Here is a 24,224-nt window from a genome sequence, read left to right as displayed (position 1 = left end):
TTTTTATTTTTATTTCTTTTGCTTTATTTCTTTCCCGCGTGTCATAATTACTATTACATGCAAAACTTCCTTCTTCAATTCATCTAAGAAACCGTGTTCCTCTCAAACGCTTCATCTTCACCAAATCCGAAACCTCATCACACCCTTTGAAACTCCATAAAACCTCCAAACCTTCGAAAATCATGGCAAAAACTTCAAGAAACTCACCTTTTCCAACACCAAAAACAACCGACACTTCAAAAATGGAAATTTCTTCATCTCCAACTAAAACCCTTGAAACCGACATAATTCAAGAAAACCCCATAGAGGAACAGCAATTAGAATCTCCTAGAAGGAGCATAGAAGAAGAAAATTGATTGGGGAACGATGAGAAGAAAACCCCGGAACAATCTCAGGGGGAAGAAGAAGAAACTGCACCTGTTCCTTCCAAAGGAACTGTTTCTTCGTCTTCCAAGAAAAGGGTCGAACGAAGTGAATCTAGGTATGTCTTGGGCTTTTGCGTCGATTTAGAATGGGCAATAAAATTGAATTTCTAGAATTAACCTCCATTCTAAAGGAACAAGGCATGGAATTCTTGTTTGAATTCGCCTTTAATAATGCTCTTGTTCCTCTAGCTATGGATGAGTTTTGTGCAAATTTTGTTAATACTAATGGAACTTGCACAACTGAAGTTAGAGGCAAGAAAATAAGGTTTAATCAAGCAACTTTAAGCAAAGTATGGGAAGTTCCTTGCAAAGGAACTGATTTGTATTTTAAAAGGAAAGGAACTGTTTCCTTTCCGAATTTTCCTCAAGACAAAATCTTAGAATATTTTGGAGGAACAGCTGGCCAAAAAAACTTAACCATAACTACTCTCTCCCCTTCACAAAGTACTGTTTAACTTGGTTTGGAGAGCACTCATTCCTCGAACTGAAAAGAGGAATGAAGTGGGTCTCTTGGATATGTGTTACATGTTTTGCTTGACCACACATACAAATAATTCCCTTCCCTCTTCATTCAACACTTAACCCATGATTGAAAACATTGTGTTATTGGTACGGTGCCTTGATAACTTCCTTACTTCATCATTTGAAGTAAGACTTACTGGTTGGACCACCATAGGGTCAAACAAGGGAACATTTGAATGAGAAGACCCTAAATGGACTTGGTTGTCGTCCAAGAAGGTGTTCTCATTCAAGGAAGAATGGCTTCCAGTTCCTCAGGAAAAAGAAAATGCCCAAACTGGATTAGAAGAAGATGATGATGTAATCTTGGATAACCCTGTTCCTAACCGGAGGAACCGAAACCTAAGAGGCGCAAACACATTGCCACTAAGCCTAAACCCTCTGTTCCTTTGAGAGTGAGAAAGAGCACTCGTCGAAAAATTGCTCCTGTTCCTGTTCCTTCCAACGAGGACTCTCCTTTAGTCCTTTCGGATAATGAGGAACAGGTACCCTCTACTCTCAAGGAACCATACCTCCACCATCTCCCAAACTCTCTGTTCCTTTCACAAAAATACCCTCCATTTCACCTTCGTCCTTCTCTGTTCCTTCAGTTTTGAGCAGTTGAAGGATGAAATAAAAGGACCAAATCCTTTTGCTTCCACCTCCACAACTCTTCCACCCACACCACCATTTCTTCCTCCCATTTATCACCCTTCACCTTCTGTTTCCATTCCTGGAACAGATGAGCCTTCCACTCAAACCTCCCCAGTTCCTTCACAACATCCCCCATCTGCCTCTAGTTCCAAGGGTAAGGAACAGGAAAATCCGGATGACACTAACTGGGTTAATGAAGTCTGCCTTCCTGCACAACATATGATAAAATTTTACAATCATCTTCATTGGACTTTGGATGCCAAAACTGATACTATGTAAGTCTTATGAAGAAATTGAGTGATACCGTGGTTGCGCAGCAAAAGAAGATGGAACTATGGCTCGTACCTTGGAGGAGCTGAAGGAACAGGTTGAACTACATCATGGGGTGTGATGAAAAAGTTGGAGGATGTGGTTGAAGAAGAAGTTGTAGAAACACCATTCCCCTTCCCTTTCTTAGTTTCATTATTGTTTTGTTGTTCCTGTTTCTTTCATCAAGGAACACAACTTTTGTTTCTTCTTTTTCTTTTCTTTCTTTGTTTTGTTATGGAACAAGTGCTATATAATCAATGACTTTTGCTATATTGTCTATGTTTCTAAATGCTTTGCATAATTTCTTCCTTGGAATGGCTAGTATTATGTGATTGATGTTTGAGCAAGTTTACTCTTTGATTTTCTAACTTAACCACTAATGGTGCTTGCATATTGGTCTTAAGGTGTTAAATCAATTCATCAATTCATGCCTAGTCTATTCTTTTTGAGGATGACAAAGGGGGAAAAGGATTTAAGGAACAAACTGTACATAAACTTAAAAAATGAAAATTTGAAAAAATTAAAAATTGGATAAGGTAAATGAAAAATAAAAATAGGTTAAGGTAAATGAAAAATCAAAACTTCAGTTATCACATAATTGTGTTTTATTTTTCATTTTCTTCTTTATGTTTTTATTTTCATTCACTTATATTATTTGTTATTTTCCTTAGTTTGTACCTTTGTTGTCATCATCAAAAAGGGGGAAATTGTTGAACCCTAGTTTTGATAATGACAAAGAAACAAAGGAACAAACTAAGTAGTGAACTAATGAATTATTTAAGTGTATGGTGTCTAAGGTATCAATGCAAGGAACTGGGAGAATACGAAGTCAATGAAGAAGTCAAGAGAGGATTTCAAAGGCTAAGTAAAGAAGTTTCTATGTTGATACTGGAGCAAGCATTGGATCAAGAATAATAGAAGCTAGGCGTTTTATTTTCTAGTTCCAATGTAAAGGAACAAAGAAAGAATGGTAAGGAACTGTGGCAGAATATTTGAGAATGAAGCGTTTGTTCCTCTGTAAGGAACAAACCAGTGGCACTTAGAAAATATGTTAAAGGAACTGAACTAATATAAGGAACTAGACTTAGGCGTGTACTTAGTATAACGATTAAAAGATAATGGAGTAAGTCATGCCTAGATTATAGGAAATTAGTTATTTCTAATTTCAAATGATAAAATCAGTTTTAAAAAGAAAATCTGTTTTGGAAAAGATTTTATTTTTCGGAAAATAAGAAAATAAATATCCGGTTGTTAGAAAGATTTTATTTCAAAGATATTATTTTCTTAAAGATTAGAAATTCAGATTTAAAGATAAAAAGAGTTTATAAAAACTGATTTTCGGATAATGTTGAAGGAACTCCTATTATTTAGAGTAATGGCTGCATTTTATCCACGTTCATTTATAGTTCATGGGATCATGGGACATGATGTAAAACGTGTTCCTTAGGGGAAGGAACATCATGGGAATGGATAAAACGTGTACTCTAACATTAATCCCACGTTCTTCATGATTACACTATAATATAGAATAGTCAGATAAGTTCCAATGTGTGTCTGACTAAGTAATTAAGTGAGTTTAACTTATTAAGTGTCAGTGCCTTCATTCTCTCATAATAGCCATTTGTTCTTTGCCTTCTTACTCTAATTCCACTAAGCTTATTTCGATCAATTGTATTTTGGTTTTTGGGGTAAGGGAACTTTGAGTGAAGTTCTGTAAGAGAAAGGCTTTGAGTGAAGCTTGTATGTGTGAGAAAACTTCGAGTGAAGTTGAGAGGAACTGCTGTTAAGGGAACAGTGGTTCAGGAACTTGAGTTTAGGAACTCAAGGTAGGGCTCGAGTTAGAATTAGGTTGTAACAGAGTTGTTTGGCCTAATTAGTGAAAGTGTTGAGTTTAAAATCCCTAGTGGTCGAGGTTGTTTCTTCTTGTTGGGCCCAAGAAGTTTTTCCTCGTAAAAATCCCTTGTGTTCCTTTAGCTTGTTTATTCGTTTAAGTTTTAATTTCCGCAAAAAGTTACGTTTATTTCTACACCTACAATTCACCCCCCCTCTTGTAGTGTTCCTAGGGAAATAACACATGTCAAGCATAACAAAATCCACAAGAATAAAAAGTTTACCTACCCTCACAGGAACATCCTAAAGAGTAATGTTGGTACATTATAAATCTCCCATGTCAAGCTTTTTGCAAACAATAAGGGGCATGACACTAACACTAGCACCTAAATCACATAAGGGTTTGTCAATAAAAATGGTGCAAGTATTACAAGGGATAGAGAAACTCCCCGGATCTTTCAATTTAGGAGGGGATTGATTTTGCAAAAGAGCACTACATTCTTTCAGTAAAAGCAACAGTTTCAACTACCTTAAAGGCTCTCTTCCTAGTCAGAATTTCCTTTAAAAATTTTGCATATGCGGGAACTTGAGTAATAAGTTCAGTAAATGGGACAGTTACCTGAAGATTCTTCACTACCTCCATAAACTTACCGAATTGGGATCAAGCTTATTTTTCGATAAACGATTGGGGAATGGTACCTTTATCGCACGAGTGGTAGATGAAACTTTTTCAGGTACTATCTACTCCTCTGCATTTGCATTGGTGGTCTCCTCAAGAGCTGTTGAAGTTTCAGTGAGTTCTGCAATTTTTTCTGGCTCAACCGGGCCATCCTTAAGCATTATGGGACCATCATAATGTGTTCCACTCCTAAGTTTCAGTATCCCTTGGTTGCATTAATTGTGAAGGTAATGCCCCAGGTGGCCTACTAGCAGAAGAATTAGCCAACTGAGCTAGTTGAGTCACCAACATCTTGTTATGCGTACCCTAATTTTCCAGTTGAGTTTTTGTGTTCGGCTCGAAAAGCATTGAACCCTTCCTGCATTTGGAACATCATGTTCTTCAACTCCGTCATGGTTGGGTCAGCAGTAGGAGCATGTTGTTGAGGTGCTTGATTTCTTTGGAAGCCAGGTGGAGCTTTTTGTGGAGGTTGATATTGTTGACCCTGTTGTTGAGGCACATATGGTTGTTGAGGCTGTGGGTTCAACACATTAGTACTCCTATATGAAAGGTTTGGATGGTTTGTCAACCCGGGATTATAGGTGTTAGAATATGGGTTGAACTGGTTCCTAGTTGTGACTGAAAAGCATTAACTGCCTCACAGTTGCCCCCCTACAGTAAAGGATAGGAGCGCAGGACACTCTTGAGAGTTGTGCCCAGGTATCCCACAAACATCACAAAGGTGAACATTTTAGTTAGAAACACTAGCCATCGTGTTAACACTCATGTGGGAGGAGTCAATCTTTTGAGTTAGAGCAGCTAGTTGCCCAAACAGTAAGGAAATGGCTTCAACATCATGTTTACCTCCCTTTTTCTTAGAGGGACGAATAGTAGATGCTTGATTAGATGCTAGTTTCTCCAGAAGTTCATACCCTTCCTCAATCGCTTTATCCATGAAGAACCCACCGGATGCTCCATCAATGACCCGCCTTGTATCTGCATCAACTCTGGTGTAGAAGATCTGACATAAATACCACTGGTTCAAACCATGATGAGGACAGAGACGCTGCAAATCCATAAACCGCTCCCAAGCTTCGTATAAGGACTCACTAGGATCTTGGGTTAAGGTAACTATGGCATGTCTCGTACCGACAGTCTTTTGGTAAGGGTACCACTTGATAAGAAAAATCTTGGAAAGTTCTGCCCAGGTGGTGATGGTGGAAGGCAGCTTATTATACTAAAATAGAGCTTTGTCGCTTAGAGAGAAGCCAAATAGGATGAGTTTCATCTCATCAGGAGTAACACCGGCTTGTTTCTGAGTAGCACCACATTGTAAAAACCTCTGCAGGTGTTGATTTGGGTCTTCAGATGGTAACCCAGAAAACTGATTATTCTGAACCATATTCAGAACATGAGACTTGATCTCAAAATTCGTAGCAGCGATAGTGGGCATCCGTACCCCAGTAGGCACATTATCAGGAGATGGTTGTGCATAGTCTCTAAAGGTTCGTGTGACATTCTCACCCATGTTGAGACTAATAGGTGAGACGGGGAATTCTTGGTGTGGTGAAAATGGTGGAGTAGGTGTCTTTTGGGAGGGTGTCCCTGCAGACAACTTTGCTTTTTTAGTTTTCTTTGTGAGTCTACGAGCGGTCTTTTCAATCTCCGGATCAAATGGAATGAGATTTGGGGATTTCAATTTCCTGCTCATACACCAAAAACACTAAAACAAACGTGAGATGCTCCAAAGAACAGGTGTTCTTCAGAGTAGAGGTTAGTTTAATACTATAATTCAGACAAAATAAAAATAAACCGTCTCCCCGGCAACGGTGCCAAAGTTTGACAGGCTACAGTCGTATCACCGAATAAAAAATAACCTAAGGTCCACTAACTAGTAGTCAGGGAACTCAGGATTGAATCCACAAGGAGAAAGTTATATTATTATATCTGAACTCTAATATTACACTAACAAATAAGATGAATAGAGTTGTGTAACTAAACTAAGCAAATAACAGAACTAAATAAGAAGGTATAAATCGATTAATAAAGCACTAGAATCATGGATCACTATGCATACAATTCGAGAATTTAGGGACGAACAACAACCACCTAATAAGTCAAACTGTCTAGGGCACATGTAATTTCTCTCGAACATTACCTCCCTCAAAGATCACCCAGCCGATCTCGCATGGTCAAGGGTCACTTTGCCTAATGATTGAAAGCCTATACGGTATCTTTCCTCTCGTAGAAAATTCAGTATTGTAATAATAGAAATATAAATCAGGCCTAACTTATAAATCTAGCATGAAGATTCAACCACAGGAAATAATTGAAATACAAGGCAATCAAGCTAATCTACCAATCCCTCATTGCATACATAGATCCCCACAATCCTAGGAATAAATTACTCACTCATAATTATGAAAACAATAACAAAATTAATATAAAAACTCATACTTTGAAACATCGCAAATAACTAAGAAAAGAATCTAATTAACAATAGAGGAAGTAATAAAGAAAGATTATCGAATTATATTAAACTTGTTAATAAGAAAAAGGTTTGATCTTGAATTGAAATTAAAAAGCACTAAATTAGGGTTCTTGAAACACTCTCTAGAGAAAACTAATAATAAAAACTATGATGTCCTCTGGAAATCCTAATTTTGCTATTTATACAAGTCCTAAAACCAATAGGAAAAAGTCTTGAAAATCAGCCTCAAATTCATTTAAAAAACGCGTGGCGCAATGTCGCGCGATCAGGCCAAAGTCGCCCGATGAAATCGGGCTCCAACATAGAGAAAGCAGCTCAAAATCACAGGCGCCCGATGTCATCGGGCCGCCTAAAAGTTCAGTAGCTGCGCATCAGTTTTTCCACGGGCGCCCGATGTTGTCGGTCCAAATCGCCCGATCGGGAGACAACAACGAATTACGACTAGGCTTCAATGCCCGATCGGGCCCACAACAAAAATCATTGCCTTGCTTCTGCGCCCGATCGGGCTGTATCGCCCGATTCTGTCGAGCCGATCATTACTCACTCGTTTCTTGGCTTAAGAGCCAAATCTTTGGCTCTTCTTTTGCTCAAGGTTCCGGAAAGCGTCCTCGGGATCTCGGGACTCAGGGTCCAACCTCTCCAAACCAATGTAGCGGTCATATAACAAATAGAAAGTAGGGAATAGTTCCCTAAAACCGGTAATACAACACAAAACGGCAAACCACAACTAGATGGAGAGAGTTAGTACAAAATGGCTCCTAAGAGCATCATAAGCATCACTTTTAGCATATAAGTAGGGGGAAAAGTCTATATAAAATCATAACATCAACAAGCAATTTGATTAAAGTTTTCAGTGTATTTTTCAAGTACAAAGGGGTTTTTAAATTTTGTAAGGAGTGTGGTAGGGAGGGCCACCACACAAGGAGGTATGACTTATCGGCCCAAGAGGCTCGTCACCTCATCAACCGTCGCATGCATGATTTTGAAGCAAGTGGAATGGTTATATTACAAGGGACAAGAGACGCGCCACTGTATACCAACTTAATTAGGGGGCTTAATGACCAGTTTTTTAATTGGAATACCAAAGTGGATTTGAGAGAACTGCTCCTAACCTAAATCTCACCCCGACCCCTATCTAGTCACTCACTGCTATCACCGGGGTTCGGAACCGCCGACGTCTTCATTTAGCCTTGAGGATAATTCATATCAACCCCGTTCCTACTCATACCACCCGTGTTCTTACTCCCACGAAAGCGACCACTCTGGCATGAACACAAATACACCACTGGATTTCTCCAACTACTCGCCGAAATTATCCTCAGCCAGACTCGGCGAAGCAGTGCCATCATTGGGACAAAAATTTGGGCTCAATCCTGACCAAGAAGTCAGACTTCCACAACAAAACCCTAACTAACAAAATGTTAGGACAACTATGAACCCCACAACCTATCCAAACATAAGTCAACAACTGGGCCCACATGAACGAGGCCCAAAGTTGAAATACAACACAACAAGATCGTGTAAGACAAAGTCTTTTTCAATCCCTGGGGTTTACTGCTTGGGACTACAGATCAATAAGATTGGCAATAAACATATGTACAAGACACTTAAGCCCTCAGCAAGGCCCACTTCCTCTTGAAGCAAGAAAATGACCCGGACTCATAAATAATTAATAACCCTCATATGTTTTCAGGAGCCTTACAAGATGTGGTTATTCAGGGCTGGAGGCCCATAAGACCACTCGGGCATGACGAAGCCGACCCAAGCAACTGGACTACCCAGTTGAGCCCCGAACCCACCATGTTTACTTTATGGCAAAACACTCTAGCCTATCCTCCCCCAAATACAGATGGGACCCATTTCAAAATATTCCCTCCTTTAATGGAGGACCCTTTCAGAACCAACAGACCAAACACTTTACAAAGCCTAAATCAAGTGGGCCACTTTAACCCACCAACGCATAATTCCCCAACAACCCCCTTCCACATGATTATCCACTTTTCTTCCTCATCAAGATTTTATAGCTCCCTTCCTCAAGATTCGAAACAAATTAGCCCAACAAATGGAACCTCTCAACCGTACTTCGCGACGGGTGGTGTGGGTGATTCCTTCACCGGAAACAAAAGGCACGACTCTCCCTTACAACGTAGCCACTCACTGAGTACGTATAATTTATGTTTGTTCCATTAGAAAAGTTTATGTATGAGAAACAAAAGGGGCATTTAACCTATGGAAAGGGGTTGACAAAAAAAGACTTCATTCTGAAGCCATCACAGATGTATCACTTGCAACAAAAATGGGAGTTGAACCAGGGGAGGAAATAACCTCCCACCTGAGAAAAAAAGGGTTGCAATTTGTTCAACATGTACGGATTTTGGGTCATGGTCGACTACAAAATAAAAATCCAACTCCAACCAGCCCATGACTTCACTTGGGGAATGACCGAATGTCAATTCAGAGGGTATGGACCTCCAATTCTTTACTAGGGTTACTATTTCAAATGAAGCTATTCAGGGTGTGACTGTCCCAGATCATTCACCAAGCTAGTTATGAATTTTTTATCTTAGAATTGCCGGGGTCTCAACGCCACCAATGATCTGACAATTCCATACGTGTTTTGGTTGATTTCTCAATATTAACCTAACTTCTTGTTTCTATAAGAAACAAAAATGGACGTGGCTCAGGTACATATATAGTTTGTTTAATAGACCTAATCCTAATAATGTTTATGGTATGGATGCGGAAGGAACTCGAGGGGGCATAGCTGTTATTTGTCGGGGCTCCTATGCTGTTGATGTAATTATCAAATCTAGGAACTATGTTTTGTGTAAATAATCGCTCAAAATGGGAAAATAAAGTATAGTTTGTTCTTGTATGGGGAGGCCAATTATCAAAACAAACAACTATGGCAAACACTTCATGAATTGTTGGCTAACTATTCAAATTACTTAGTTATAGGGGACATAAACCAGGTCGATAATTGCATTGATAAATTGGGTGAAACTGGCCTAATACGAGGTTGGGATGACCTTAATGCATAAAAACATCAACTACATTTACAAGACATTCCTTTCTTTGGCCCAAGATATACTTGGACTAATGTCGACAAAATGAGGACCTTATACTTGAAAGGTTGGACAACGCCTACGCTATTCCCCAATGGCTCGATGAATTCGCATCAACAATCATTCAAAACCTGCCAATTACACAATCAGACCATGGGCCGATTCTACTACAAATCAGACAACAAACCATTTCCAGCTATGAGGCCCTATGAAGGGGAGAATTGGTGCCTCAAGCACCCTCAGGTCCAAACAATAGTTTCTGATGTTTTGGACACTTAGTATACTGGGATCGAGTATGTACACAACTTCGAGGAAACTTAGTTGTACAAGGAACAAGTTAAAGGCCTAGGCCCTAGATAAGAAATTGTGTTGGAGAGTCAATTGGTTAGCAATATCTACGTAACTAAATGACATGGAATGCAGTGTGGCGGATTTGAACCAAGGAAATATGCTCATGAACACAAGGAAATATGTACTCCAAGAAGTGTCCCTTGGTTATATTTACTGGACTCAACGAATGAAGGAACGCCGAGTCTAATTACGTGACCTTCTCACACAATTCTTTTTTAACAGAATGAGAACAAGGATGAAATACAAACGTGGGGATAATAGGTTCCTCTACAGCAGGGGGGGGAATCGACACAGTCTTGACAGAACTTGACCTTCCAAGAACTAAAGAGGATGAAAAACAAATGCTCCTCGCCCTTTTCACTCCCGCAAAAATTCAATATGCTATGTTTTATATAGTGTCGAATAAATTCCCACGCAATGATAGATGCTCTTTGGAATTCTTCAAACTTTATTGGCTGACAATTGGCAACACTATCATTGACACGATTAATAGGTTCCTAAGTTATAACACCCCTGAATTTCAAGTGATTCATTAAATTAAATAATATTAGAATTCTATAGAAAATTCGGCAGAGTTCCGTTTGAAAAATGGACTGCCTAAAATTTAATTTGGTACTGGCGTCCGAATTTTAAACCTGTTTCAACAAATCGGCAATCCAAAATCCAAATTTCCAACAACTCCACCCATTCCAAATACCAACGAAATTCGTGTATAACTACTCGAAATCCAAACGTGTTATTCCACGATTATTACGAGAATAATCGCTAAGCAAGAACTACCTGCACCAAAACTAATTTAAAGTTTATTTTAAACTATTACAACCCAACCGAATATAGATTTAGATGGATTAATATTTACAACCCTAAGTCTCTAAATATTGATTATATATAAGAAATGCACCAGAATAGACTATTATAATTATATTTACGCAAAACTAGTGGACGTTGCTCTCCGCCCATACCCCGACTCTAAGCCTTCATGTACCTGCATATATCAAGTATGTAGTATCAGCCAAACAGGCTGAGCAAGATTTAATACTGTAAAGCCAAATACATATGCAGGTAGGATGCATTAATTATATCCTACAAATCATTCGCTTTTGCAACCCCAATACTAAATAAAACATTGTAAAATATTTTTCTTCATTTCTTTGCCAAACCAAATACTTTTCTATTTTCTCTGCTAAAACAGTTTCTTTCAGAATCTTAGAATCATAAATCAATGGAATGGAACGAACTTTATTTCCCATTGGGCTAGCTAGGCCCTCTGGGTAACTATTAGACAAAGACCCCTAGTGTCCACACCCCACAAACGGTTAAACCGTAGCAGAAGATGTAAGTCTGAGGTACTGATCAACGTACCCCCAACTATTCTGTAATGTTGAGACGATCCCGACAAAGTTCCAATTCCTTGAGACACCATAAAGGTAATCCCAACCAGTTTAAAAACATAAAACTATCCATAAATCTTTTCTGTAACTATTTTATATATCAAGGTTTGAAAACAAACTATCCGTATTAGGAGGAACATCCTCCTATTCAAACCAATCTCAACTCAAGAGAGATACATACCTTTATAATCGTTTCTCGTAAATATGAAAGTTTTAGTTGAAATCTTATCTTTTTATAGACCTTTCTTGTAACTATTAAAGATTTAAGTAAGGAATCTTACCTTTTAAACTATATCAAACCAACTAGCTCAGTCAATACGGCTCCTCAATGAAACTGGAATCTACAATATAAATGTGTGTACTTCGTAAGTAAGACTTGGATACAACTAACTCTAGGTCACAAAGCCATCAACCTTTATAATTTCACATAAAACATCAAACAAACATATCATGTTCTTTTACCATATAAATGACTTTCATGTTCTAACGTCTAAGTCAAACCGTCTAAGTCAAACCGTCTAACATAAACCGTCTAACTAAAACCCTTACCAAATTAATCAAAATCATCTTACTTTATTTAAAGTCAACATTCAAGAATCGTATGTTCATATGGTAACTCAAAAGTTCATTATGATGCAATTATATGAAAAGTAGAGTTTTAAATCAACTATATAAAATATGAAATTCAAACAGAAACTTAATATGAGCATAACTTTCTCCTACGAAGTCCAAATCAAGCGTTTCTTGAGCCTATCTTGAGTAAAATTTCAATATGAACAACTTTTGTGAAATAGTATTTTTTCTAAAATTGCACGTAAACTGCCTAAAAACGTAAAATACGAACCTGAACTGGTAATTCTACGAATTACAGCACACTATATTCACTTGAACATTAACAAGCTTCCTACTATTCTAAACTAACTATTAAACTCATGAATGAACATTCAACTCAATAAATTCCACACCCAAACTCTAAAATCAAAAACCCCAATTCAATTTCAATCTAAAAACCCTAACTTCATAATTTTTAAAAGAAAACTTAAATTAGTTGAGGAATTCATCTTACCCACTAATATAGAAGATTGGGGATGAGAAATAACTTGCAAGCCCCTAATTCGAGCACCAAATGCTCCAAATTACAGCAACGATGACCCCCTTTTCTTCCTTGCGCGCCTACTTCTATGGTGTCACCTCTAGTGCGTTGTGGTTGTGTCGTCGGCAACGGTGGTGGTTGTGATGAAGGAAGAATGTTAAAGATTTTGAGAGAAGAGGATGGTGAAGATGTTGAAGATGGTGAAGAGGTTGAACGGTGGTGAAGCACCGTTATGATGTCGTTCTTTTGTTTTTGTTATTATTTTTTTTTCTTTCCTTTTTCTTTTCTTGTTTTATTTTTCCCTTTTCCCCTTCTTACATATATGTGAGTATATTCCTCTTATTACTATTATTAGTTAAATTACTTACTAAACTTGTCCCATTAAGCATATAAATTATTTACAAAATAATTCCTAAAGATAAATGAATTTAATTATTAAATAAACTAAAATATATAATATAGTTAATAAAATAAATAATAAACTGTTTCAAAAATCGGGGTGTTACAATCTACCCCCCTTAAAATAAGTTTCGTCCTCGAAACTTGAAACAATTCTTAAACTCGTAGCGAAAATCCTATCACTTACTTTAGCTCATTAACTTTACATGTTTAGCCAACTATCTATTATTAAAGTACAAAGATAATAACTATATAGTATCAAATTGCACATAAACTATCTCACTAGCATACTCTCAACATGCCATTAACTTTCAGGTAGAATCAAACACTTAATACAAGTCAAAATTATCTTTAAATACTAAGAATTGAAATGAAATCATACTAATTCCACCCTCCCTAAAAAAATTAGTTACGTCCTCGTAACTAAACGTACCTATTGAAATAGGTGGGGATATTGAGCTCGCATCGCATCCTCGGATTCCCAACTAAGTTCATCGTTTTGTGGTTCGACCACAATACTTTCACCAGTTTAACTTCTCCATTCCGAGTTGCTCGAACTTTACTATCAAGAATTTTCATAGGGACCTCAACATATGAAAGGTTATCTTCTAGTTGCAATCATCAGGTGTGAGTACATGTGAGGGGTCACTAATGTAGCACGAAGTTGAGAAATATGGAAAACGTTGTGAACTCGAGCTATCTCTGGAGGTAATGCCAATCTATAGCAACTTCACCTATCTTTCTAGGATCTCATACGGTCCGATGAATTTAGGGCTTAACTTTCCCTTCATCCGAATCGCATTACTCCCTTTATAGGAGAAACTTTCAAGAGTACTTTTCACCGACTTCAAACTCTGCATGTCGTCGCTATTTATAAGCGTAACTTTTCTGCCTATCTTGTGCTGCTCTCATTTTTTGTTGTATCAGTTTTACTTGTTCTACAGTTTCTTGGATCATTTCAGGGCCAAGAACACAAGATTCACCAATATCACTCCAACAAAGAGGACTACGACACTTGCGGCCATACAAGGCTTCATATGGGGCCATTCCATTGAAGAATGATAGCTATTATTATACGAGAATTCTATCAAGTCCAGTCTATCTTCCCACGAGCCTTGAAATTCTAAGGCAATGCCCTCAACATGTCCTCGAGTGTTTGGATTGTGTGCTGTCTGACCATCAGTAGCAGGATGAAATGATGTACTCATTTTCAACTGTGTCCCTAAGGCTTCTTGAAGCTTCTGCCAAAAATTAGATAAGAATCTACTATCTCTATCGGACACAATGTCCTTTGGCACACCATGTAAGCGCAAAACATTCTTCCTATATGCATCGCTAGCTTTTGATGTTTCCATGTATCTTTCATTGGTACGAAATGGGCAGACTTGGTGAGTCGGTCCACAATGACCCAAATCATGTTATTACCATTAGGTGTTCTTGGAAGTCCAGATATAAAATCCATAGAAATTGAGTCCCACTTCCACATGGAATCTCCAAAGGTTGAATCTCGCCTTGAGGTCTCTTGTGCTCAAACTTGACTTTTTGGCAAGTCAAGCACTTGGAAACATACTCGGCGACCTGTTGCTTCATGTGAGGCCACCAAAAGGTGATTTTGAGGTCTTTATACAACTTGTCACCTCCTGGATGTACCGAATATGGAGTCAAATGAGCTTCATCTAAGATTTTCTTCTTCAGTCAGGTATGTCGGAACACACCACCTACTCTTATACGAAGACTCCCATCTGCATGGATCTTAAAATAAGCATCTTCAGTATCTTGAACCTCTTCCATCTTTTTCTTCAGAAGTGCATCAGTAGCTTGGTTCTCCTTAATCTCATCGTACACATCTGGTTGCAATGTAAGGGAGTTAAGCTGTGCTCCAACTCGGACAAGTTCGACACCAAAATTCTGAAATTCATCTCTAAGTAACCTTCTCGAAAGTGTCGTGTACAATGAGTGAGAAGATTTCCTGCTAAGCGCATCAGCGACAACATTGGCCTTGCCTTCATGGTATTGAATCTCCATATCGTAATCCTTAATCAGCTCTAACCATCTTCTTTGTCTCATGTTCAACTCTTTTTGCGTGAAGATATACTTGAGGCTTTTATGATCAGAGTATATTTTGAATGAAGTACCAAGCAAATAGTGACGCCAAATTTTAAGAGCAAAGACTACAGCAGCTAATTCAAGATCATGTGTGGGGTAGTTCGCCTCATGAACTTTTAATTGTCTAGACGCATAAGCTACAACTTTCCGTTTCTGCATAAGCACACATCCAAGGCCATTTCTCGAAGCATCTGTATACACCTCGTAGTCTTGATCCCCATTAGGTAAAGTTAAGACTGGAGTTGTAGTAAGACGCTCCTTCAACGTCTGAAAAGCCTTCTCACAATCATCATTCCATTCATACTTGGTGCACTTCTTCATCAACTATTTTGGAAAAATCTTTCACGAATCTCCTATAGTAGCCGGCTAGACCAAGGAAGCTGCGAATTTCAGTCACATTCTTCGGAGTAGACCATTCAGAAACCGCTTGAATTTTAGATGGATCAACTGAAACACCCTCCTTAGAAATGATATGACCCAGAAAAGCCACTTTCTCGAGCCAGAATTCACATTTGGAGAACTTTGCATACAAGTGATTTTCTCTCAGTATTTGCAAAACAGCACGGAGGTGCTCTTCATGTTCACTCGCATTCTTTGAATAAATCAATATATCATCAATAACACAACAACGAATTTATCCAAATAAGCTCTGAATACCCTGTTCATTAAATCCATGAACACCGCTGGAGCATTAGTCAAGCCAAAGGGCATAACTGTAAACTCATAGTGTCCATAACGGGTACGGAAAGCTGTCTTTGGGATATCTTTATCTGCAACACGAAGCTGATGGTAACCTGATCTCAAGTCGATCTTAGAGAATACTCCTGCACCGGCCAACTGATCAAACAAGTCATCTATCCTTGGCAATGGATACTTGTTTTTCACAGTGACGTTATTGAGTTCTCTGTAGTCAATACATAATCGTAGGGTACCATCCTTCTTCTTCACGAAAAGAACTGGTGCACCCCAAGGTGATACACTAGGTCGAATGTAGCCTTTATCTAGCAACTCTTCTAATTGAGTTTTCAGTTCTCTCATCTCAGCAGGCGCCATTCGATAAGGTGGCTTAGATATAGGTCCCATTCCAGGTACCAAATCGATGTTAAATTCCAATCACGCTTTGGAGGCATATTAAGAAATTCATCTGGAAACACATCTTGATACTCATTCACAACTGGGACATCTCCGAGCTGTGGTCTTTCCTTACTAGTATCATGAATATGGCAAAGGTACATAGGGCATCCCTTCCTTAAATAAGACTTCAATGTAAGAGCAGAAATAATCTTCACTGGACGGCGACTATAAAGCACATGAACACCCTTATGACTCTCTATTGTTACTTTTTGTTTCGGACAGTCTATCTTGGCTTTATACTTTTCTAGCCAGTCCATCCCTAGTATTATATCAAAATCTTTCAAAGGAAAAACTATTAGGTCAGCGAATAAGGTAGTTTCACCATAAGCTATAGGGACATCTAAATACATCCTATTACACGTGACACTTAGACCAGAAGGAACGAAATATCGGCCTCACAAGGTGTGACACTTTCTAAGTTTAACCTTTTTGCAAAAGTTTCAGATATAAATGAATGTGATGCACCTGAATCAAATAGTACGTAGGCAGGTGTAAAATAGATAGAGAAAGTACCGGTCACTGCATTCCCTGGTTATCTGCATCTGCTTGCTTAAGATGATTAAGGTTGCCCGTGTTCTTTTTCTCAAGACTTCTCTTAGCCTGAGCAGCATTAGCCGTTCCTGCGCTACGATTTGTAGCTGCAGAAGTAGTTGGGCGATTACTAGCTGTACTAGCAGTGGGTGTCCTCAACACCTCATAATTGCGGCCAATCTTAGCATCAGGGTTAGTGAAACACTCATAAGCTCTATGCCCCTCCTTCTTGCAATAATTACACGTCACCTTATTGCCTTCACAATCCCTCCCTGGATGATTGTTTTCACATCTTTTGCAGAAATAACGACGAACAGGTCCTGGGTTGTTTTGGATTGAGATTGGCTCTGGGTTGGCTACGGGGCTGAAACGAACTCTGAGCACTCCTTGAGGCTTGTTGACTCTGACCTCCTCTATTGAAGTTACCCCAGGACCCCGATTATCAAAGTTTCTGCTCTTGTTTTGACTAAAGTTATTACCCTTATCCCATTGTTGGGTACTTTCTTTTGTAGGAGCTTTCATCTTTTCTGCGGCTTTCCTTCTCTCCTTGATTCTCTCGGCATTGCTAGCACGAGTATAAACTTCGTTCAAGGTCGTGAAGTCGGCCGCTCCCATATTGCTAAGAAGTTCAAGATCAAGTTTTTCCTCGAACCTCTAGCTCTTTCTTGTTCATTTGGGACCAATTCAGGCACGAAACGAGACAACTCAAGGTATTTAGTATAAAAGTCTTGGACAGACATATCTCCTTGCTCCAGCTGTTCAAACTCAGATCTCTTCCTTTTCCTCATATGAGGTGGGAAGAACTCAGCGCGTAGCGCCTTCTTGAACTCTTTCCAACCAAATTCCTTTGTCTCCACCTCCTCAAAACCATCCTCATCGTATGTGACTTTGGTGGTAAAATTATCTTTGTTGTTGGTCCACCAGATATCAGCATCTTCAGTGAGATGGTAGGCTGCGGAGTCTACTCTCATCTCTTCAGGGACCTGGAGAGTGACGAAGATCTTGTCAAACTCTCTAATCCAATTCTCCATCTTCACGGGGTCGCCTTTTCCATCATACTTAGGCGGCTTCTTCCCTCAATTGCTTTATGCACAGCAGCAACTTCAGTGATAGCTACTTTGCTAGTGCTAGTAGTAGCAGCTCGTGCTTCCGCTAGCAATTGCACAGCCTCAGTCATGGCCTTATTAGACTCGGCCATCTGGCATCAAAGCGCGCATCTCTGATGATTTACTTCTTTCGCGCTTGTGCATCTTGTAAGCACTACATAAGGTAAAAGAACTTGAATCTCGATAAAACACGAGTATAACACATTGATTGTCATAAAAGAATATTAACTCTCAAATCACGATTACAAAAACAATCACATAATTAATATAAGCATATATACAACACGAATATACACTTCCCTGTATAACCCATCTCACTTTCTCACCTCGGCTTGTCAAAATTTTAGTTTCCTATCATCATCTTAACTTAACCCAGTCCTTTATTAACCTAGGCTCTGATACCAACTATAACACCCCTGAATTTCGAGTGATTAATTAAATTAAATAATATTAAAATTTATAGAAAATTCGGCAGAGTTCCGTTTGAAAAATGGACTGCCTAAAATTTAATTTAGGACTGCGTCCGAATTTTAAACCTGTTTCAACAAATCAGCAATCCAAAATCCAAATTCCCAACAACTCCACCCATTCAAATACCAACGAAATTCCTGTATAACTACTCGAAATCCAAACGTGTTATTCCACGATTATTACGAGAATAATCGCTAAGGAAGAACTACCTGCACCAAAACTAAATTAAAGTTATTTTAAACTATTACAACCCAACCGAATAAAGATTTAGGTGGATTAATATTTACAACCCTAAGTCTCAAAATATTGATTATATATAAGAAATGCACCAGAACAGAACTATTATAATTATATTTACGCAAAACTAGTGGACGTTGCTCTCCGCCATACCCCGACTCTAAGCCTTCATGTACCTGCATATATCAAGCATGTAGTATCAGCCAAACAGGCTGAGCAAGATTCAATACTGTAAAGCCAAATACATATGCAGGTAGGATGCATTAATTATATCCTACAAATCATTCACTTTTGCAACCCTAATACTAAATAAAACATTGTAAAACATTTTTCTTCATTTCTTTTCCAAACCAAATACTTTTCTATTTTCTCTGCTAAAACAGTTTCTTTCAGAATCTTAGAATCATAAATCTATGGAATGGAACGAACTTTATTTCCCATTGGGCTAGCTAGGCCCTCTAGGTAACTATTAGACAAAGACCCCTAGTGTGCACACCCCACAAACGGTCAAACCGTAGCAGAAGATCTAAGTCTGAGGTACTGATCAACGTACCCCCAACTATTCTGTAATGTGAGACGATCCCGACAAAGTTCCAATTCCTTGAGACACCATAAAGGAATCCCAACCAGTTTAAAAACATAAAACTATCCATAAATCTTTTCTGTAACTATTTATAATTCAAGGTTTGAAAACAAACTATCCGTATTAGGAGGAACATCCTCCTATTCAAACCAATCTCAACTCAAGAGAGATACATACCTTTATAATCGTTTCTCGTAAATATGAAAGTTTTAGTTGAAATCTTATCTTTTGTAGACCTTTCTTGTAACTATTAAAGATTTAAGTAAGGAATCTTACCTTTTAAACTATATCAAACCAACTAGCTCAGTCAATACGGCTCCTCAATGAAACCGGAATCTACAATATAAATGTGTGTACTTCGTAAGTAAAAGACTTGGATACAACTAACTCTAGTTCACAAAGCCATCAACCTTTTCTAATTTCACATAAAACATCAAACAAACATATCATGTTCTTTTACCATATAAATAATTCATGTTCTAACCGTCTAAGTCAAACCGTCTAACTTAAACCGTCTAACTAAAACCCTTACCAAATTAATCAAAATCATCTTACTTTATATAAATCAACATTAAAGAATCATATGTTCATATGGTAACTCAAAAGTTCATTATGAAGCAATTATATGAAAAGTAGAGTTTTAAATCAACTATATAAAATATGAAATTTGAACAGAAACTTAATATGAGCATAACTTTCTCCTACGAAGTCCAAATCAAGCGTTTCTTGAGCCTATCTTGAGTAAAATTTCAATACGAACAACTTTTGTGAAATAGTATTTTTTCTAAAAATGCCTGTAAACTGCCTAAAAACTCAAAATACGAACATGAACTGGTAATTCTATTAATTACAGCACACTATATACACTTGAACATTAACAAGCTTCCTACTATTCTAAACTAACTATTAAACTCATGAATGAACATTCAACTCAATAAATTCCACACCCAAACTCTAAAATCAAAAACCCCAATTCAATTTCAATCTAAAAACCCTAACTTCATAATTTTAAAAGAAAACTTAAATTAGTTGAGGAATTCATCTTACCCACTAATATAGAAGATTGGGGATGAGAAATAACTTGCAAACGCCCCTAATTCGACCAAATGCTCCAAATTACAGCAACGACGACCCCCTTTTCTTCCTTCGCCGCCTACTTCTATGGTGTCACCTCTAGTGGCGGTTGTGGTTGTGTCGTCGGCAACGGTGGTGGTGTGATGAAGGAAGAATGTTAAAGATTTTGAGAGAAGAAGATGGTGAAGATGGTGAAGAGGTGAACGGTGGTGAAGCACCGTTATGAATGTCGTTCTTTTGTTTTGTTTATTTATTTTTTTTCTTTCCTTTTTCTTTTCTTGTTTTATTTTTTCCTTTTCCCCTCTTACATATATGTAGTATATTTCCTCTTATTACTATTATTAGTTAAATTACTTACTAAACTTGTCCCATATAAGCATATAAATTATTTACAAAATAATTCCTAAAGATAAATGAATTCAATTATTAAATAAACTAAAATATATAATATAGTTAATAAAATAAATAATAAACTGTTTCAAATTAAAAATCGGTGTGTTACATAAGTACATGCTATATGCTTACCGAATGGAACCAAACCATTATAGCTTTAGTTCCTAAGGAAGTTAACCACTTAAGACCAATGAGCCTTCGCAACTCGATCTATAAATGTGCGTCTACGTGAACAGAATTAAGCTTCTACTGGTCTCCGTAATTTCAGATTATTTGTTTCAGGAAAACATATGGATGATAATATCTTGATATCACATGAGCTAACGCATGCAATTAACAAACAAAGTACAGGTAACAGGCATCTGGCAGTGCTGAAACTGGACATGAATAAGGCGTATGATCGTGTCAGTGGGTTATTCATACTCAAAATCCTCCAAGCATATGGGTTTCCTCCTTAATGGATCCAACTCATTGACCAATGTATATCGGCAGCATCTTAGAGGATCCTAATAAATGGTAGGTTTACTCCTAAATGTGGTCTACGTCAAGGAGACCCCTTCTCTCCATATTTATTCCTATTCAGCATGGATATCTTGTTACGCATGACGAGTATTGCTATGGATATTAATTTATAGGCATAAGCACAAGAAGACAGAGCCCAAAAATATCTCACTTGTTCTTCACAGATGACTCTCTCTTCTTTTTCCAGTTTAATACGACAGCTTGCAAAGCCATCAATGAATTAGTCATAAGATTTTGCGAAGTCTCGGGTCAGATGTTGAATCTTCAAAAATCTTATGTGAAATTTAGCCCTAATATTCTGGAAAATCTTCAAAAGGATTTTAAGGACTTGTTCCTTATGGAATCGGAACTAAACTTGGGAACATACGTGGGTGCTCCCATTGACATTCAAGACACTAGAATACAACACTTCATGTTTCTGCTGCATAAAATGTCTGCTAAGATTAGGCCTGTCAATCAGGTCGGGTTGGGTCGGGTTCGTGTTCGGGTCAAGAAAAAACGGGTTGGAAACCCCCCCAACCTGAACCTGATCTGTTTTAATTTTCGGGTCAATATCATCAACCCTAACCTGATCTGAAAATTATCGGGTCAACCTGACCTGATCTGAAAATTATCGGGTCAACCTGACCTGATCTGTTTGACCTGAATTTTTTTTAAACGGGTTGTAAATGGGTCAACCTGAACCTGTTTAATCCGGTTTTTTCAGGTTGACCCGACCCATATAACCTGATTTTTTTTTCAAAACAATTGCATAGTTCATAATTGGCACTTGGCATTTGGGCCTTGAAATTTCATCAAAGTATTAGGCAGCTAACCAAATTCATACTTGGCAATATTACAAACTAATTTAGCAAAGTTTTATAACATAAAACAACATTAATGTATCCTTAATGTTTTAGACTTATACAACCACAAGTCCACAACTCAAACAAACATTGTTGAGGTTTCACACTTTCACAGCATTTGTAGGAGTGGAGTCAATCTCCTCCTCTGCCTCTGATGAGAAAACAGGAAAAAAACAGAACATTAATACTAATTGGTAGGAAAAATAGCATAAAAAAATTAAACAGAAAATAAATAACATTAAACTGGAAAAACAACATAGAAAAATTAAACAGAAATAAATTACAGAACATTAAACAAAAAATTAAACGGAAAAATAGCATAAGAAAATTAAACAAAAAATGAATAACAGAACATTAAACAGAGAATTAAACAAAAAAACAGGAAATTAAACAAAAAAAAAGAACATTAATACTAATTGGTAGGAAAAATAGAAAATAATATAGAAAAATAACATGAAACAGAAAAATAGCATAAAAAAATTAAATAGAAAATAAATGACATGCACAACATCAAATAGGAAAAAAATAGAACATTAAACAAACAAAAATAGAAAATTAAACAAAAAAAACAGAATACTAAACTGAAAATAACATAGAAAAATAAATGACAAAATACGAAAAAAACGAAAGACAAAATATGAAAATCACATAAATAACAGAAAATAAATGATAAATAAAATACGAAAAAAAAGGGTCAAAATACGAAAATCACATAAATAACAGAAAATAGCAAAAAAAAAAACGAAAGAAAATAAATGAGAATAAGAAAATAAAGGACAAAGTAAGAAAAAAAAATTGACAAAGGAAGAATACCTTGAAGAAGAGCAACGAAATTGCGACTTTTCCAGACGAAATTGAGAGACTTATTGCGACTTTGCGAGACGAAGAACATCAAATGTTGAAGAAGAGCATCGAAGAAGACTGAGAGAGAGAGTGAAAGACTGAGAGATTTCACTATGAGAGAGAGAGAGAGGTGTTAGAAATTAGGGTTAGGAGAGAGAGAGAGAGAGACTGAGAGAGAGAGTGAGAGTTGAGAAAGAAAGGGGCTGGGGAAATCTTTTAGGGTTAGGAATAAGGAGACTGAGAGAGAAAGATAGTGTTAGGAATTTAGTTATTGGGCTGGGGAAATTTTTTGGGCTGGGAAATCTTTTGGGCTGCGCAAAGTGGCAAACACCAATATATATATTTTTTAGTTCAAGAATTCGGGTCAGGTTATACGGGTTGACCCGACCTGATTTTGACCCATTTACAAATCAGGTCAGGCGGGTCATTGTCAGGTCAGAAAATTCGACCTGAACCTGACCCGTTTAACTTTCGGGCCGGGTTCAGGTCGACCCATTTAACTAATCAAGTTGAAAACATCAACCCAAACCCGCTATTTTTAGGTCGGGTTCGGGTCGGGTTATCGGGTTGGGTCAGCTTTTGCCATGCCTAGCTAAGATAACAGCCTGGAATCGGCAACACAACAATGTAAGATTTTAATTAATGCAATCCTGGTAGCTAACTTCTATCACTCATATTTTAGTAGTGTTTAAGATCTTAACCACAATGACAAATAAATTGATGTTATGATAGCTAGATTCTTATGGTCAAATGGTGCCCAAAAAAGCATCAATTGGCGGAGCCGGATAGCTTTACACCTTCCCAAAGTTATGGAGGGGACTAGGAATGCGTAATGTCGGATGTTTTGAAAAAGCTTAGTCGTCAAAAAAGTTCGGCGCATACATCAAAACCATCAGCTCCTACTTTCTAAAATGCTTGTCAATTCGAACATTGCACAACCACGTATTCATAGGCGTAGATCCCATTCCTCGTGGGGTACTAAAGGCCTAAGACAAGCGAAAGATTTTCTCCAAGATAGTTACGTTGGAAGATTGGAAATGGGAAAAGACTAGTGGCTTCTCAACACAAGTATGTCAAGGGTGGGATACCCATCTTCCGTGACAATGTCCCACCACTCTCAATCGTGGCTCGCATTAAAGTCTCATACTTGATTCTCGCAGATTCTCAGGGGTGGAATTTCACAAAATTTAACCAATTATTCATGAGCTCAAGTGC

The 24,224-nt window shown here is 37.8% G+C and overlaps 1 long non-coding RNA gene and 1 other non-coding gene across 2 annotated transcripts; one reads left to right on the top strand and one right to left on the bottom strand.

Annotated features, from left to right (window-relative positions):
- Positions 1–5,417: 5,417 nt before the first annotated feature.
- LOC125493907 (small nucleolar RNA R71) lies at positions 5,418–5,523 on the top strand. Its single transcript, XR_007270233.1, has one exon. It is a non-coding gene; the product is annotated as a small nucleolar RNA R71 (small nucleolar RNA).
- Positions 5,524–22,123: 16,600 nt separating this feature from the next.
- On the bottom strand, positions 22,124–23,415 carry LOC125493481 (uncharacterized). The gene is made up of 2 exons (XR_007270078.2): positions 22,980–23,415; positions 22,124–22,317 (listed from the first exon to the last, which is right to left on the bottom strand). It is a non-coding gene; the product is annotated as an uncharacterized LOC125493481 (long non-coding RNA).
- Between the last annotated feature and the right edge of the window lie 809 nt (positions 23,416–24,224).

The sequence above is a fragment of the Beta vulgaris genome, chromosome 9, assembly GCF_026745355.1.
Source record: "Beta vulgaris subsp. vulgaris cultivar EL10 chromosome 9, EL10.2, whole genome shotgun sequence".
NCBI classification, from domain to species: domain Eukaryota; kingdom Viridiplantae; phylum Streptophyta; class Magnoliopsida; order Caryophyllales; family Amaranthaceae; genus Beta; species Beta vulgaris.
Note: the sequence above shows the minus strand (reverse complement) of the source record. Positions and strands in the feature narration are given on the sequence as shown.